Source organism: Lucilia sericata, unplaced genomic scaffold (genome assembly GCF_015586225.1).
Source record: "Lucilia sericata isolate MDLA Ls3-8-SP2 unplaced genomic scaffold, ASM1558622v1 Contig000232F_arrow, whole genome shotgun sequence".
Lineage (NCBI taxonomy): Eukaryota > Metazoa > Arthropoda > Insecta > Diptera > Calliphoridae > Lucilia > Lucilia sericata.
Window position 1 is genome coordinate 256,989 of NW_023994259.1, and position 15,687 is coordinate 272,675.

Here is a 15,687-nt window from a genome sequence, read left to right on the forward strand (position 1 = left end):
AAAAATTTCACAGTTATATTTCTATGCATATGGGCAATACTTATACCAAATTTTATATGGATATCTTAATTTAGTACTGAGTTATGCACGTTTAAGTGATTTTCGGGAGGGGACCTTGTATGGGAGCTATGACCAATTATGGACCGACCCATAAAATTTTTCCGCTGAAAGAATTCTATTGACACAAGATTTTATTTTGTAAAATTTTGTGAAGATATCGACATTGTGGCGGAAGTTATTAACAAAAAACCCATTTTCCGGGAATATGTACTTTTGTATATATGGAATATGAAATTGTGGACCGATTCTGGCAATTTTCAGCAGGGATCAAGATCTTGTGCAGAAACGAATGTATGGTGATTTCCATGGAATTATCTTGCATAGTTTTCGAGAAAACTACATCAGAATGTGTAAAAAATGCTTATCTTTTTCCGAGGTTGTTTTAAATTTTGATTCATAACTTTTCCCGGTGTGAACCGATTTTGCCCATTTGCAATACCAAACAACTTAGGAAAATGAAGAATATTTTGGGTGAATTTGGTTAAGCTCTATTGCTTCGCTTTATCGTGAGCGTGTTTTACACAGACAGACGGACAGACGGACATAGCTAAATCGACTCAGAATTTGATAAGGACCCAGAATATATATACTTTGTTGGGTCTCAGATGAATATTTCTTGGTGTTACACACGGAATGACAATGTTATATATACCCTCTATCACCACTGATGGTGGTGGAGGGTATAACAATGAAATTCGACATAAACAAGTTTTATAAGAACATTGTTCTAACTGTTTTTTTGAGGATCGGTAAAACGGACTTTCTCATATTTATTGACATTAACATTAACGGCCATAACTAGCTTAAAAATACCAGTATATCGATAAAATTCGTCATGAACTAAAATCAGTATAAGTAGGTCCAATTTCCGAAATTCTGTTGAAATTTAAAACGCATGATTTGATGGTGGGTATACAATATTCGGCACAGCCTAATATAGCACTCTTACTTGTTTACTATACCATACGAATTTAAAGTAAAATATTAACTAAATTTAAAGAAGCAAAGTATTTGCCTCCTACTCCCTTAAAAATTATTTAAATTCTTTCATATTAATTAAAGCAATAAGTAGCTTTTTTAAGAATTTCCAGCAAAATACCCTCAAATAAAACACACATACATTTAAATTAAGAAAAAGGATTCACTATCATAAACTAGAAAAGAAAACTGTGACCATCACTTAACATATTTGAAATTAAAAGTGATTTGTTTTTAAAAGCTTCACATACTACTTAAAAATCCCTTTTCTTTGTTTGTTTTGTTTGTGGTCCTTAAACCCTTTTTTCAGTTAGTTAAAATACACACACATTCATAGACAACATAAACAACAACAATATAACACACAAACATAAGAAAAATAATCCTTTTGTCTGAAAGAGAAAAAAAATTTAAATTCTATTAAATACTTAAAGTAGAATCCTTCCTATTGAAGTGTAGCTTCAAGCACCTAATTGTTAACAATTTTACTCGACGTTTTGTATTGTTTTATTTAATGACTGTAATAATAAGATTTTCTTTCGTTGGCAAAAAGGAAGAAAAATGAAATAAAATGAATTCATTGTCTTTTATGCTTTTTAAATCACTTAAACTTTGGTACATCTATTTTTGTTCCTCTTTTTACTTTCTTATTGTTTTGTAAGATAAAAATGCAAAATAAGTCCTTAAATGGTTTTTATTCAGTTTGCTTAACATTTTTTTTCCTGCACAAAATAAATTTTAAAGAAGAAAAGTTTGTTATTAAAATTAACACTCTTTGTTTGGCATATTTATTCTTTTTTTGCTTTAAAAAGAAACACATGCCATATTTTGTATTCATTTAAAAAATTGATTTTTTCACTTATTTTTTTTTGTTGCAAAAAGTTGCCAAAAAGTTGGTGACTTTTGTATGTGTGTCTGGTGGCTTCTACGTGTGGCATGCCTCAGATATGGCTGTCAATGTGCGTGCCATCTTTTTAGCACTTCGAACAAAGTGTTTTACATGCTCTACTGTCAATTAAAATCATGTTGTTACTTTGGAAATTTTGTTAGAGCAACTTTAACCCATTGCAGTGAAGTGGTACTAACTGCTGCAAAAATGTTTGAAACAATAACTATATAGATTGTAAAGCCGATAGAAATATTGAACGATTTTGCCTTTCATGCAATAACAGTAGAAAATTTGTTAATACTAAGGATGGCAAAGACCCGTAATGGAAATTTATACTCTTATTATCATTATTTTGCAATTTTTTATCAAAATTCTCGAGAAATGATCACTGAGAAATATGAATAAAATTTTTAAACTACAGAAAGAAGTACTCAAGTGTATAGTTGGCCCAGAAAGGGTTATATAAATACTGCGTAACTTTTTTTGTTCAAATTAAAGGCTGAAGTCAGTGCAAACAAGCAGTTTGCTAACAAAAATTAAGAAGGTCTTTATCGCAGTTGCATGGTAATGAAGTTGTCAGGTTGTTTGCTCCTATTGTTTCTATATGTTTAGTAAAATTGAGAAGGTCTAGTAGATTCTGAAGTGAAGGACTAAGGTATAATTGTAAGTAAAAAGAACCAGCAAAAACATTTTAATGTATGTGATTCCCCTGGAGTCATTGACTCTATAACTAACTAACTAACTAACTAAACTAACTAACTAACTAACTAACTAACTAACTAACTAACTACTAACTACTAACTAACTAACTACTAACTAACTAACTAACTAACTAACTAACTAACTAACTAACTAACTAACTAACTAACTAACTAACTAACTAACTAACTAACTAACTAACTAACTAACTAACTAACTAACTACTAACTAACTAACTAACTAACTAACTAACTAACTAACTAACTAACTAACTAACTAACTAACTACTAACTAACTAACTAACTAACTAACTAACTAACTAACTAACTAACTAACTAACTAACTAACTAACTAACTAACTAACTAACTAACTAACTAACTAACTAACTAACTAACTAACTAACTAACTAACTAACTAACTAAAAACTAACTAACTAACTAACTAACTAACTAACTAACTAACTAACTACCTACTACTAACTAACTAACTAACTAACTAACTAACTAACTAAACTAACTAACTAACTAACTACTAACTAACTAACTAACTAACTAACTAACTACCTAACTAACTAACTAACTACTAACAACTAACTAACTAACTACTAAACTAACTAACTACTAACTAACTACTAACTAACTAACTAACTAACTACCTAACTACTAACTAACTAACTAACTACTAACTAACTAACTAACTAACTAACTAACTAACTACTAACTAACTAACTAACTAACTAACTAACTAACTAACTAACTACTAACTACTAACTAACTACTAACTAACTAACTAACTACTAACTAACTAACTAACTAACTACTAACTAACTAACTAACTAACTAACTAACTAACTAACTACTAACTAACTACTACTAACTAACTAACTAACTAACTAACTAACTAACTAACTAACTAACTAACTAACTAACTAACTAACTAACTAACTAACTAACTACCTAACTAACTAACTAACTAACTAACTAACTAACTAACTAACTAACTAACTAACTAACTAACTAACTAACTAACTAACTAACTAACTAACTAACTAACTAACTAACTAACTAACTAACTAACTAACTAACTAACTAACTAACTAACTAACTAACTAACTAACTAACTACTACTAACTAACTACTAACTAACTAACTAACTAACTAACTACTAACTAACTAACTAACTAACTAACTAACTAACTAACTAACTAACTAACTACTAACTAACTACTAACTAACTAACTACTACTACTAACTACTAACTAACTAACTAACTAACTAACTACTAACTACTAACTAACTAACTAACTAACTAACTAACTAACTAACTAACTAACTAACTAATACTAACTAACTAACTAACTAACTAACTAACTAACTACTAACTAACTAACTAACTACTAACTAACTAACTAACTAACTACTACTAACTAACTAACTAACTAACTAACTAACTAACTACTACCTAACTAACTAACTAACTAACTAACTAACTAACTACCTAACTACTACCTAACTAACTAACTACTAACTAAACTAACTAACTAACTAACTAACTAACTAACTAACTAACTAACTAACTACTAACTAACTAACTAACTAACTAACTAACTAACTAACTAACTAACTAACTAACTAACTAACTACTAACTAACTAACTACTTAACTAACTAACTAACTACTACTAACTAACTACTACTAACTAACTAACTAACTAACTAACTAACTAACTAACTAACTAACTAACTAACTACTACTAACTAACTAACTACTACTACTAACTAACTAACTAACTAACTAACTAACTAACTACTAACTAACTAACTAACTAACAACTAACTAAAACTAACTAACTAACTAACTAACTAACTAACTAACTAACTAACTAACTAACTAACTAACTAACTAACTAACTAACTAACTAACTAACTAACTAACTAACTAACTAACTAACTAACTAACTAACTAACTAACTAACTAACTTACTAACTAACTAACTAACTAACTAACTAACTAACTAACTAACTAACTAACTAACTAACTAATTATTGACCGATTCAGAAAATTTTCATCTGTATTACTTAGTTTTTGTGAAAATTGTATTAGAATGTGCAAAAAATTTTGTTTAAATTTTGATTCATAACTCTTCCCAGACAGACGGACATAGCTAAATCACTCGGAATTTGATAAGCACTTTTTTGGGTGTCAGATGAATATTTGTTGGTATTACATACGGAATGAGAAACTTATATATGTATACCCTCTAACACCACTGCTTATGGTGGAGGTTACAAAAATATTAAAGTTAACAAACAAAACCGCTTTAAAGTTATTTGACAAAATATTTAATTTATTTTTAAATATTAAAAATTTCTTGACTTTATAACAATTTCATTTAAAAAATCCACCTTAAAACCAACATATTTTCCTTTGGTTTACCTCTCCTTTGCTTTATCATACAGTTCTCTGTTTTTAAATATTCTACTTTATATTTTTACAAAATAATTTATTGTTAACAACATTCTTTGTACAAGTATCTCTCTGTATGTGTATGTCACTTTATAAGCCTGCATGAGTGCTTATTTTTAAAGCTTTGCGGTTAAAAAGGGGAAGTTTCTTTTTGTTTACTTTAATTATAAATTGTTAGACATTAGCTTTTGTTATGTTTCTTGTTTTTATCTCTTTCTCTCTTGACATTGTGGTTTGTTTGTGTGTATGTGTGTTATAGGTTGCTGGCTTAATCCTTCTTGCGTTTAGTCCCCCTGTCCTTAACGGTAGAGAATTCCCTCTTTAAATGTTTATAAATTAAGAAGCACGTACAGGTTTAGTGTACTGTAGCGTATGAGCAATGTCAAAATTAACATATTACTTATGCGTTGTGTGTGTGTTTTCTCATTTATGTATGCGGTTTAATTTATCACATGTACTAATTTATTCGCATACATATATCTATACACACACGGGGGGAAAATAAGTGTGTGAATTAATTTTATTTGGAAACAATTTGTCACAATAAGAAATATTTTTAAAATTTCGCAAAATACATTCTGGAACTTTTTATTAGATACAAAAACGGACTTATTATGTCCGTCAGTCTATTTGTTAGTGTTTCTGTTAGGGATATAAAATATCACACCTAATTTTCATCTCACATGTGTATGAGACACCAGCAGAAGTATTCATTTATAACATCAAGTTTCAAATTATGTTAAATACATCAACATTCAAAACACACACTCACACACAAATTAAGACATTAATTTTAGTTTCAGATTAAAATATTAGAAAGGTAAACAATGTTTTCAAATAAAATGAAATCAAAGTGAATATTTGATATGTTTGGAAGAAGAATATGGAATCTAAACAAAATTATAAAATTACTAGCATACCCTGGATGCTTCGCTACCCTAATACAAAATTTTGTTTATTTTATAGAAAATTAATTAAACATTTTTTTAATGTTTCGGTTTTTTACATTCAATATCACGTGAATGAATTCGTATTCAAGAAGAAGCTTGTATTTGTAGTTTCATTAAACTAAACTTCCACATTATAGAAAATTTCGAAAGTACTATTTGTTAAAAAAGTAAAATACCTCTTATAGATTGTTATTTCATCAAAAATTTTATATTTCTGTGTTCAATATTATAGACAATTCAAAAAATATAAGTTGATGAATGAAAAAGTACCAAAAGTCCCTCTAGGTTCTCTACATTTTAAATTTTATATTTCTATGTTTAATATCGTGAAAATATCAAAAAGTACCATCGGAAAAACGAAAGAGTACAACAACCTCTCTCAATAAATTCTCATTTAATAAGGACCGTGTGTCATGTGTTTCGGTTAACCATTATAGAGAATCCAAAAGGTACTATTGGAAGAATGGAAAAGTACCAAAGAGTTCCCACTTACATAATATTATTCAGTCAAGACAATGTATGTTAAAATTTATGTTCCTAGATGGAATATTTTAGAAAATTTAAAAAGTACCATTTATGAGATTAAAAGTACAAATAAGTTCTCTCTTAAATAATCTTATTCAAAGAGGACCGTGTATGTTTAATAATCATGTGTTTTAAATTCATATTATAGAACATACAAAGACTATCATTTGAAGAAAGAAAAAGTACCAAAAGTGGAATAAATTGATAAAAATAGTATAATTTTTCCCCTTTTCGCTTAGAAATATACTTTTTTGAGAATTAAGTTTACAAAATGTTCCGCATTTAATATTATATATCACAAATAAAACTCAAACGATTCAAATCTGCATTAATTTGTTCCAGAAAAATTGTGCTTTCAAAAAGTACCAAACAATTTACTCGAATTTGGTCCTATATAGCCCTTAGTACTCGAATTCCAAAATAATATACCAATAGCTTATTTTGTGTGAGTAAATAAACTACTTTTTCAAATTTTATAAAAATTGGCTCAATGATTTTGAATAAAATTAAATTTACCGTTTTTCCCATTTTTGGTACTTTTTTCCCCAGTGAAATGGCAAAAATTTGTTTCAATAAATATTATAGAGTTAAAACGTAATTTAATAGGAATACTTTAAAAAATCGAAAAGTTTTCTTAGTGTTCTAAAAAAAGTACCAAAAATACAGTTTTCTCACTTTTACAACCAAAATGATTTTTAAAAAATTTCGCAACAGGTGTCTCCTAATTTTGGGAGATATATTCAAAATATTTACAAAAATTGTTTTTTGTTTATTAGTTAAAAAGTTATAAAGGGCCAAAAAAGGTAACAAAATCACTTTTGTTACACATTTCCTCCCCTAAAATTACGAATTTCAAAAAAGTAGCAGACAAATATTCTGCTTATTTTAAGAATTTTTCTTGTATCACTAATATTAGGTAAGATAATTAGGAAAAACTGTTTTACCCGTTTTTTCCCTTTTTTTACCCCTAAATGTACAAATTTCCAAAAATCCCTCCTTAGTGGATCTACATAACCAAAAACACATCTAGTGTCAAAATTTCATGATTCTATGTTCAGCCGTTTGGGCTGTGCGATGATGAATCAGTCAGTCAGTAACGCTACTCTTTTATACTATATATATAGAAGAAGATTGCACGATTATTATTATATTTATAATCTCAGTCATAAATTCCTTTATAAACCACTTAATTTTTTGTTTAACTTTAAAACATATTTTATAATTTTTAATACAAGTATCAAAATAAACAATTTTGTACACTAAATTGACAGCCAAATGACAACTTACTTACCCACACTCTATGAATGCAGCATTTTAATCCGCTTATCTATTAATCCACAAATTGTTGCAATATTGCTATAATAATGCAACCACATTGTAAACTAAAGAAACTGTCGCTATTAAAAAACACTAGTTGAATAATATTTCTTGTTCGTTTTTTTTTTTAACTTTTTGCTATTAAACACATTAAGTAAAATTAAAATCAATTTTTTGTTAAAATTAGTTTCCAAGTTTTCAATATTAAGTTTCTTCTTTCTTAACCACAATATTATTGTGGCTTTAGCTTGTCGTTTTTATCTTTTGTTTTATTTTATAGTTTCCACTGAATGTGTGATGTACGAGTGCAGATAAATTACATTTTATTATATTTTTCTGTTGTATTTATTTCAGTATGTTTTTTCCTACATGTTCGTTTCCTGTTTTTTGTGGTTGAGATGTGGTTTAAAGATGTGCACAAGAAGTTGAAATGAAATGTGGTGGTTGTAAAAAAAAAATAAAAATTAAGAAAAAAAAAAAACAACATATACGTATAATTTTTTTTAAATTGAATCAACATCAAGTAATAATCAGGGACAAACAGTGGAGTAAAAAAAGAAGGAATATGTGAAAGTAAGTAAATAAATATTTAACAAGTAAGAGTATTATATTCGGCTATGCCGAATCTTATATACCCACCATCAATTCATTGTCATATAAATAAATTCGGATATTAATGAATATTTTATTATCATATATCGATATTAATCAGGGTAATATTTGAATGATGTACATTAATATGGGTTTAACTATAGACAGCGCTTTTTAAGCCAGTAGTGATCGTTAAAGTAATTACTTTTTCTGATGGAGACCTTATATGGAGGGAGGTAGAGGTTGTGGACGATATCGTGCCAACAACAGACAGACGGACAGACGGACGGACGGACATAGCTGTATCGTCTTAGAATCTTATGAGGGCCCAGAATATATGTACTTTACTGGGTAAATCAACAATATTTCAATGTGTTATACACGGAAGGTCAAAATCGATATACCCCTCATCTTTTTTGATGGTGGGTATAAAAATAAACTTAAAGAGGCAGCTAAAAAGTGATTGGTCCTAAATAAATAGTCTAAGTATGAATATTTCATAATATTTTCTTTTAATCAGAAGTTTGTCATAACCAGCAAAACTTTACCATCAGATTACTAGTACTCAATAAAACAAAATAAGAGGCCTGATATTGCAATTGTGCATGATAACGAAGTACAGCCTGAATCTATTTTATTACATTACGTTAACAGTAGCGATGCTCACTGGGCACAATATCAGCTTTATTATATAAAGATAAAATGAATTAATTCACTTTTACTCAGACGTATAATTAATATTTATATCATATATATGAATTATTTATAACGTATACGTATCCAAGCATAAAATAGCATTTGCCAACTTTTGGTGTTTGTTAGAAAAAATATAAATTCATACCCAGCAAAAACTAGGTAATGGCTTTCAATTGTAATTAGTTACCTAAGAACATAATTTTCAATGACTACTACATATCGTCTGGATTACATAGAAGTAGTCTAATAAGGTCTTACTAATATAAGTGTTATATAAATACTTTCTAATTCATTAGCCATCTTGCCAGAGATGATATACGTTTTTTCATACGATTTACAATGACTACTTTTTCTAATTACTTGTAATCGTTTGTGGTAATTACTTGCCTCCAATGACATCACCGTGTTAAAATAATGACTTAAAATGCTATTGTGTAAGTAAATTTTAGCATTTGAACCCCTTACATGGTAATAAAAGTTTTTACGGGGTATGTTATTGAAAATAAATAATTTTTAAATTATTTTTTAGTTTTTCTTTTAGATATAAGTGGAACGCAATGTATATTAAATTATAGCTCCCTTAGATAGATTTACTTGCAATTTGAAGAAAATACATTCAATTTAAAAACAGTCTTATGGAAAAATTCTGCACAAAAATGACAATCCGTCTTTAGTACTTTCTAGGATATCTAACTTGGTAGTATTCACCTCCTCTGCTAATGTTCTGCTCTAGCAGCCAAGAAAAATATAACCAGAAATCATATTCTAATAAATATATCAAACTTGTGTAAAGCTTTATTACAATAACTCCAATTAGTGCGGCGAAATAAACATAGCTATTCTTTGTGAACAGGCATGGGTGTAATGATTACATGGTCAAGTACAATAACTTGTAATGTGTAATCGAACAATAGTCAATTACAATTATTTGTAATTGTAATTTTAGTTTCGGCAATTACATTTATGGTATACGCACAATTGGGACGAACGACGAATTTCGTATAGCACGACAAACTAGTCGACAAAAATTCGTTGCGTAAATTTCTCGAATGGAAAACAATCAAATTATTCGTACTGCGAATTCGTTTCAAAATTTGTTTGTTCGAAATTGGAAAAAGTAAGAAAAAGGAATAAAACTTTTATTTTTGTGAATCTTCACGATTTTGAGATAATTTTAACAGCTTTAAAATTGATTCGAACATTATATCGAAATTAGTAAATATAAGAAATTGGCCTCGAAAAGAACTAAAATTATATTTTTGTGAATATCCTCAATTTTGAGATTATTTTAGAATGATTTATCTATACACAGAACATACTTATGTCGAATTTTATCCGGATATAATAATTTAATAACGAATTAAGTGGTATTAAGTGATTTTCAACAGTTAAACTTATATGGGAGCTAAGACATTTTATGGACCGGTCCGGAAAAAATTCCGTATAATGATTTATATACATATATACAAAATACACATTTATGTCAAATTTTATACCTACATGTGTATAAAATGTGCGTTTAAGTAATTTTCAGAAATGGCCCTTATATGGGAGTTGTGACCAAATATGGACCGATACAGAAAAAATTGTATACCTATGTATAAAATGTGCGTTCAAGTAATTTTCAGAAATGGTCCTTATATGGGAGTTGTGACCAATTATGCACCGATCAGGAAACAATTTCGTATAATGCAGAGAAAGAACAAATATAATTTTACTCCAATAGGTGCGTTTAGGTGATTTTAGGAAGTGGACTTTATATAGGAGCTATGAGCAATTAAGGGCCTATCCGGAAAAAATTTCGTAGAGTGATTTATGTAAAGACAAAACATATAAGTGTCGAATTTTCTCAAGATAACTTTATTTGACAATGAAATATGTGCGTTTAAGTGATTCTCAGAAGTGGACCTTATATGGGAGCTATGACCAATAATGGACCGATCCGAGAAAAAAGTATTAAAATGATTTGTATGTAAACAAAACTTATTCAAATCGAATTTTATTCCTATAGCTTAAGAATTCAATGAAATATATGCGTGTAAGTGGTTTTCGGAAGTGGACCTTATATGGGAACTATGACCAATTATGGGCCTAGTCGGGAAAAATTTCGCAGAGTGATTTATATTTGGGCAAAACATGTTTGTGCCGATGGCTTTATTTGATAATGAAATATGTGCTTTTAAGTGATTTTCGTAAGTGGGCCTTATATGGGAGTTATGATCAATAATGGACCGATCCGTAAAAATTTTGTAAAATGATTTGTACGTACACAAAACATATTCAAGTCGAATTTTATCCCGATAGCTTTAGAATTCGATGAAATATATGCGTTTAAGTGATTTTCTGAAGTGGACCTTATATGGGAGCTATGACGAATTATGGGCCTATCCAGAAAAAATTTAGTAGAGTGATTCATGTTTAGGCAAAACATATTTGTGTCGAATTTTATCAAGATAGCTTTGCTTGACATTGAAATATGTGCTTTTAAGTGATTTTCGGAAGTGGGCCTTATATGGGATCTATGACCAAAAATGGACCGATCCGTAAAAAATTTTGTAGAATGATTTGTGTGTACACAAAAGATATCCAGCCCGAATTTTATCACAATAGCTTTATTCATCAATGAAATATGTGCGTTTAGGTGATTTTCGGAAGTGGACCTTATATGGGAGCTATGACCAATTGTGGACCGACTGAGATCTACGTTGGTAGTATGATTTCTGTTCATATTATATTTATATGTACAAAATTTGGTGTTTATACCGATATATTTGATTGAGTTATTAACGATAAACAAATTTCCGGGAATATATACCTTTGTATGGGGGCTATGGGAAATATTGGATCGATTGTAAAGATTTTAAACATCATTGATCACTGCCCTAAAAAAATAAAGTGCGTCAAAATTCATCGAAATACCTTTGGTAGTTTCTGAGAAAACTTCAAAAGAATTAGAAAAACGTAATTTTTTTCGAGGTAGTCTGAAATTTTTACTCATAACTTTTTACGTTGTGAACCGATTTTGCTGATTTTTAACACCAAACTGCTTAGAATAATAATAAATATTTTGGGTGAATTTGATTGATTTCCTTTACTTAGTTTTAACGTGAGCGTGTTTTACACAGACAGACAGACGGACGGACAGACGGACATAGCTAAATCGACTCAGAATTTCATAAGGACCCAGAATATATATACTTTGTTGGGTGTTAGATGAATATTTCTTGGTGTTACACACGGAACGACAAACTTATATATACCCTCTATCACCACTGATGGTGGTGGAGGGTATAATAATTAGTCGTACCTAGGCGTATGATTGATATTACGTATACGCAGCCAAATATAAAAGACAGGTAGGTAGGAAAAATTTTACCAAATAAGTTCTGCCACAAAATTAGAAATTTTTTATTGTCTTTTGGGAAAAGATATAAAAATGCATGTGTAACGATGAAACGAGTTTAATAGGAGCCAAAATCTATATGAGACATATCACACACCCAGTACTAAAATTACTGAACTCAAAATTTTATTTTTGCGTTTTTATATACTTGAAGCATTAAGTTTAAGCCTTAAACTAGGCATAAGATACTTGTTCTATAAAAATATTAGTGTATTTGGTTTTTGTTAATTTAAAAAAAAAAAACGTTATGTCTTCTTTATGTTTCAGAATTTGTAAAAAAAAATGTTTCCCATTTCTGAAAAAAAATTAATTTGTGTTACTTTTGTACTGTGTGTAAATTATGGACCAACCCTCCCTAAATTTGTTGGAGAGATTTTGGCTCGCACTATACTTATGTGTGTCAAATTTCGTCACTACATTCATATTTTTAAGCCAGTAATGAGCATTATAGTCATTTGCAGAGGGGGACCTTATATGGGGGAAGGGTCATTTATGGGACGATCCTAAAAACAAATTGATACAGAGGTTTTGGCTCGTAAGAAACTTACGTGTGTCTCATTTCATCGCTTTACTCGTACTTTTAAGCCAGTAATGAGCGTTAAAGCTATTTCCTAAAGGTTTTGGCTCGTGAAAAAATTACTTATACCGAATTTCATCGTTATACTCGAATTTTTAGGCCAGTAATGAGTGTTAAAGTCATTTTCTGAAGGGGATGTTATATGGGGGGGGGGGGGGGGGTGGTGTGTTGTAGGGTCATTTATGGGCCGATCCTAAAAAAAATTGGTAGATATGTTTTGGTTTGTAAGAAACTTACTATACTTGCATTTTTGGCCACTAATGAGTGTTAAAGTCATTTTCAGAAGGGAACCTTATATGGGGGGTAGGGTCATTTATGGGCCGATCCTAAAAAAAATTGGTTAAAAGGTTTTGGTTCGTAAGAAACTTACTTATACCGAATTTCATCGCTATACTCGAGTTTTTAGGCCAGTAATGAGTGTTAAAGTCATTTTCTGAAGGGGACCTTAAATGGGGGTAGGGTCATTTATAGGCCGATCCTAAAAAAAAATTGGTAGAGAGGTTTTGGTTCCTAAGAAACTTGTTTACATTGAATATCATCGCTGTTCTCGCATTTTTGGGCTAGTAATGAGTGTTAAAGTCATTTTTTGAAGGGGACCTTATATGTAGGGAAGGGTCAATTATGAACCGATCCTTAAAAAATTTGGTAGAAAGATTTTGGATCAAATAAAACTTATTTATGTCGAATTTCATCTCTATACTCGTATTTTTAAAGCAGTTATGCCCGTTAAAGCTGTTTTCAGGAGGTCTACTTGTATGGGGGCTATCGAAAAAGTAGACCGATATTGCCCATTTTCAATACCAAACAAACCTTAGCAATAGGGAATATCTGTGCGAAATTTCCAACTCTCTTGTGGTCGCTATCGTTATTTCAACAGACAGACGGACGGATGGATGGACGGACATGGCTAGATCGTCTTAGAATTTAATAAGGACCCGGAATATATATACTTTTGTGGGTCTATGACCAATATTTGCATGTGTTACAAACGGAATGACAAAATAAATATACCCCCTTTTTTGATGGTGGGTATAAAAACTTAAATCCAAATATTTTGAAAATTCCTACAAATCATCAAATATTTACTTTTCAATCTTAAAGTTTAAAAAATTCCTTAAACATATTTCAGCATAACTTTTGATGGACTATTTAATAACTTGACCGAAAATTTTTTATTACCCATTCAAATCAATCTTCTGTTTATAATACCCTTAAGATAAAGGAAGCTGATTAAAACCTCCCACATATATTTTTTGGCGTAAAAGTTGAAAACTATTGATTTAAAAAAAATAAATTTATTATTTACTTTATTTATTTTCTTACAAATAAAAAAAATATACCCACTGTTTACAATTCTAAATGGTTTCAACAAAAATAGAAGTAAAACTTTAGAAAATATACAAAAACAACTTAATAGAAACTGTGTGACTGGCACACATATAAACAGAGGCACAAATTTACACACACAATTATGTTTATTTATACCCCATAGATGAGAGAATAAAAACACAAACAAATAAACAACAAAACCAAACCAAAATAGAGTTTAGAGTATAAGTATGAGTGTGAGTGTTTGAGAAAGAAGCATGGAGTCTCGGTCTCCTTATCCGAACTGGTAGTATGAAGAGTAAATAAGAATGTAGGGGGCGAAGTAAGGGTATGAGGGTTAAAAACCATTTGATTATAAAATTAAGCACACATACTCACACACACTTGTATGCTTTTTTGTTGTTGTGTGTGTTTACCGTTAGAAAAAATGTTGACGCTTTCTGTGTTTTCCTTAAATTTGTTGTTGTTGTTTTTTTTTGCTTCCAGTTTAAAGGTGGAAAAACAATAATAAAAAGTGTGACTTGTTTAGATATTAGAAGTAATTAGAAGTTTGTTTTGAACTTTGTTTTCTTAAATTTTTCGTTATAATTTTAATTAAATTAAACTCTCTAGAAAATTTCAACAATTTTATTATATTTTCTTTAAATTTTATACAATTTCCACTTTTAATGATTTATTTATTTCATTTAATTTTTTTTTTACTTTTTTATAGAATTTCTTTTGCAAACATTTTCTTTTTTTTTATAACAACCGCTGCGTTTTTGTATTTATTTTCCAAATTTTCTCCGATTTTTCGTCTTAACGCTTTGAAAGTTGCTCGTAAACTGTATTGAATGAATAGATTCTGCAAAGGAATTTCTTCATTCATTCATTGTTTTTATTTTGAAAAGAAAAGCTTTCGACATGTTTTGCCTTAATAAAGCGAATTCAGTATCCTAAGCTTTTATTGTTTATATTCAAAAAAAGCTTACTTTTTGAGATTTACTTGTTAAAATAAATTGCTTGCGTTGTTGTTTAAACTAACATTTATGTTTTTTTTTTTTTGGTAATATTTTCTTGTAGTTGTTGTTATTGTGGTTATTAGTGAAATTGTACAAGAAACCTCTCTTTTTTCTACCCAAAAAAAAGTAAAAATTCTGCTGTTCTGTTGTGTGTGTGTTTGTTAATTTTTTGCCCATTATTTGCAGGATTTTGTTGTTTTTTTTGC

General features: G+C 29.2%; 1 protein-coding gene across 4 annotated transcripts in view; it reads right to left on the reverse strand.

Annotated features, from left to right (window-relative positions):
- Nucleotides 1-15,291, reverse strand: part of LOC119602434 — a 174,208-nt gene extending 158,917 nt beyond the window's left edge. For 2 of the 4 annotated variants that reach the window (XM_037953952.1, XM_037953949.1), the window contains exons 1-2: nucleotides 14,897-15,291; nucleotides 7,859-8,264 (exon numbers count right to left, since the gene is read on the reverse strand). The gene's annotated coding sequence lies outside the window, so the exon portion shown is untranslated. Of the gene's footprint in view, nucleotides 1-7,858; nucleotides 8,265-14,854 lie in introns of all 4 variants that reach the window. The other 2 variants (XM_037953951.1, XM_037953950.1) reach the window with 2 other exon arrangements.
- Nucleotides 15,292-15,687: the final 396 nt, after the last annotated feature.